The following is a 4,269-nucleotide window of genomic DNA, read 5'->3' as shown; positions in this document are numbered from 1 at the left end:
TCTGATAAACTAAATCAATTAAGTTCACTATAAGCCATTTTCTCCAGCCTTCACAACATTTGTGTGGCTCTTTTCTGCACTCTCTCCAATTTTTCAACTTCCTTTTTAAAATATGGACACCAGAACTGTATGCAGTATTCCAGTATTTGTCTGGACAATGCTGTATACAAAGGTAAAATCACCTCACTACTCCTGCCTATTTATATAGCGACAAATCATAGTAGCTCCTTTTGCCACAACATGGCACTAGGAGCTCATGTTGAGTTGATTGTCCACTATGACCCCTAAATCCTTTTCAGAGGAACTGCTTTCCTGGAGAAAGGCCACTGTTCTGTAGGCATGGCCTGCATTCCTTGTTCCTAGATGTATAACTTTGCATTTGGCTTCATTAAAATGCATCTTGTTTGAATGGGCCCAGCTTACCAAGTGATCCGGATTGCTCTGTATAACTGCCCTGTCTTCATCAGTATTTACTGCTCTGCCAATTATCCTATCTCCTAGAACTGGAAGGGACCTTGAAAGGTCATCGAGTCCAGCCCCCTGCCTTCACTAGCAGGACCAAGTACTGATTTTTGCCCCACATCCCTAAGTGGCCCCCCTCAAGGATTGAATTCACAACCCTGGGTTTAGCAGGCCAATGCTCAAACCACTGATCTATCCCTCCCCCAATTTATCTGATGAGTTTGGACCCTTTTCCCATTCATAGAATATCTACAAGCAGATCAGTTTTCTCAAATGTACTCAAATTATTTAATATTATTTAACAAAATGTTGATGAATTTTTTTTAACTCTATGGATTGACTGCAGTTATTCTTTCCAAGTGTATGCTTGTGAAATTCACTGCGGTGAAGAAATGTATACCACTTAGTAGGACATACATGGAGCATAGGTCTGGTGGGAGGTTACTGCATAAAGGTGAATTTTACATCCAATTTTACATCTACTTGAGCTGTGTTGCGTAGTTATGATTGGTCAGGTAAGACGCAAGGTTTCGTTTCTGTTCTCTGTCTGGGACCCCAGTCCTGCAAGGGTCTGAGCTTTCTGGGGCCTGTCCAGCAAAGCCCTTAAGCATGTGTTTAACTTGAAGCACAAGTAATCTCACTGCACTCACTGGGATTACTCACATGTTTAAAGTTAAGCTAATTCTTAATTGCTTTGCTGGATCATAAACGGGCACTCAGTACCTGGAAGGACTGAGCCTTGGATGCGCATGTGAACATTTCTGGTGCTAATACTCACATATTTGAATTTCCACAATTACTTGCACATGAGACTTTGAAAGTGACTTTTCTGGAACATTCATAGCCGTTCACTTCAATTTCACTAATGTTCAAAAATATTAAAAGGGACATGAACATGCTCAAGGGGGATGCATTTTAAAATTAATATGCCCAGAAAATGTTTAATGTTGAATTTTTTCTTCCAGTCACCTCCTGCAAGGATCCACATTTCAATTCTCTCTCCCCCCAGCTGGTGTCTTGTCCTATTCCCATTAGAGTCAATGGGCCTAATTCACCATTGCACTGCAACATGTGTAGTCATTTGCACTTGCTCTGTACAGGAGTAAATGATGACAAAAGGCTCAGTGCAGTGGTGAATCTGGCCCAATGGGAGTTTTGCTATTGACTTCAGCAGAAACAATGTAAGGCTCCTGCCTGTAAAATAAAGGGCTAGTCCAAAGGGGCTTATAAGGTTTCCTGCCATTTCATTCTAGCATCGCAAAATCCATCTTTATATTCTCCATGTAAGGTACAGATAATTGCACTACTCCTTTAGTAGAAGGCTAGTGAGCACTTTCCCTTGAGGTCGATGGTAATCTATACACTGGCCAACGGGAGGGGCTTTCATTCTACTCTCTCCTTTAGAAATGTCTGAGATGAGAAAAATCAAAGTTGTCTCTTCCGTGAGATTTTGGGCAGCCAGTGAACATTATAAGGTGAACATTATGAAATACATGTGCTGCAATTAGTACTTCACAGCAACACCTGCTGTATTATATGCGTAATATATATCAGTCCATTAAACACCTCATCATATTCTTTAAGAATATCTTTTGCAACCTTTTCCACAGATAAGTTAGATACCCTGCATTCAGGAGTTACGTTATACAAGGTGCATCACCTGCATTTACAGAATGCTCTTCAACCCAAGCACACTTGGGACCACCTGTTTCTCTATTTCAACCTGCCAGAAAAAGTCATTTCCAAATGTCAAGAACACATTGATCCATGGGAGAATGTCACTTGGAAAAGGCATGCTTTCTTTACAAGAAACCAGATGTCAGCAGAGACCACTGATCATTCTGTTAGCAACCTATCTGTTAAAGTTAAGTCACATAAATCTGAATAGTGATTAGTTGGACTAATTACAGTCAGGAGTATGTTTGTGGGGGGAGGGGTGTCTGGGACAAAAAAGGAGGGAAGGATGGGGAAGATCAAAGAAAAGGAAGGAGAGACTGAGGGGAGAAAAGATACTAAAAGAACATAACAGAAATAAAAAGACAAGATGGTAAACAGATGAAAAGACAGAAATATACATTAGAGACAAATATGTTTGGGGGAAAACAGAAAAAAAAATTACCACAATATACTCTCAATGGAAAGAAAATAAGAGTGAAGGAAAGGAAAAAGGAAGGAGAAGGAAGAAAAATACAAAGGAAAAATGGTGAGTTCAGAAACAATTATCACTTAAAAGAAAGCTTAATGTCAAAATCTCAGGGGTGAAATCCTGGTCCCATTGACATCAATGGGAGGTTTGCGCTAACATTTAAATCTCTACCTGAAATCAAAGCTATGGGTCCTTGCATGTGTGTATATCTCACTGAAGTCAATAAGAGTTGTGTGCAGAAGGACAAAATTTTAACGTATGCCTTTTTTTTGGCATAGAAAATGTAAACCTAACTTTCTTTCCTCACCTGTACTGCTTTGCTGTCTGATTATTTGTGGCCTATAATACCCATTTATAGTCCTTCTCCAATGATGGCTTCAAGAGGAAGAGAAGGCAGAAAGCACGTATTGTCTGTGCTTAGCACATAATTATTAATAGACCCAGCAGCAGCACCACAGCAATCTCAGATAACTGGTCCACTAGCCTTGAGTCAGCTCTTCTGTACTTTTTTCCTGTTGCTTGCATAATTGACCACATTTTACTTATTTATTTTGTCCATAAATACTGTTCTCAGCTGAAAAGTGTTGCAAACTCATTCAAATTTCATGAATCCACAATGAGTCTTCTGCAATGTATCCGTGAAGAAAAACAAAACAAAACAAAACTCTTTCCCCCCTAATTTTCAAAGGACAGTGACAAATGTCTGAATAACTGAAAATTATTCAACTATTTAATCCTTCTTCAGATTTGCAGAATGTCATATACAATGTCAATTCAAATGACTGGAATATTACACCATGACCCCTGGATATCCAGCCCATCCACTAGATCAATGGTTTCAACCTGTGGTCCATGGACCCCTGGAGGTCTGCAGACTATGTCTAAGATTTCCAAGGGGGACTATACCTCTATTTGAAATATTTTAGGAGTCTACAAATGAAAAAAGGTTGAAAACCTGAGCCGGAGTGTGGTAAGGAACAATGATTCAAAGTTACTGTTGCATTGACATAAATTAGAGACAACACCTCTTAGTGTAACCCTTTCTAAGTGTATTACCAATACACTCAAAAACACAACCGTTTAGATTTTCAAGGCTGATTTGTTAATGAGAAGGGCTAGAAACTATTTTTTTGTTTTTGTTTTTATGGTAGCTTAGTTCTGAGGCAACCCACCAAAATCTACAGGAAGTCTCCAAATCTGTTGACTTCACTATTTTTCCTTGTTTGGGATGATCATGAGATAAATAAAATGCATACATATCAATTAGTGGAGAAGACTGGTTTTCAGCTTCTTATATAGTGGACGCAGTTTTACACTTACAATTAGTTGTGACTACAAATAATTGAGGGCGCAAATTATAGTATTGAGGTATGTAGCTATCTGCCTATGCAATCCGGTAGTTAGATATACAAATAACACAATTTGTGCCTGGTGTTGAGGAGACAGTGTTGAGGTCCCTTTAAAATCAAGGCTTTCAAGCACAAATTAATGAAAGGAGGAAGACTTGACTCTACGCTTACACTGTAAAATACTCAATATTTCACAAAGATGCTCACTAAGTAGAGCAACCATCTATATTTAAAGAAAATAAATAGCAACTGAATGAAAAAAACAGAGCAAGGTTTATTTTTTCCTAATACAAATTCATATATTTGAATCAC

Source organism: Emys orbicularis, chromosome 1 (assembly GCF_028017835.1).
Source record: "Emys orbicularis isolate rEmyOrb1 chromosome 1, rEmyOrb1.hap1, whole genome shotgun sequence".
NCBI classification, from domain to species: domain Eukaryota; kingdom Metazoa; phylum Chordata; order Testudines; family Emydidae; genus Emys; species Emys orbicularis.
The sequence above is the reverse complement of the archived record's forward strand: the minus strand, read 5'-3'. Positions refer to the sequence as shown.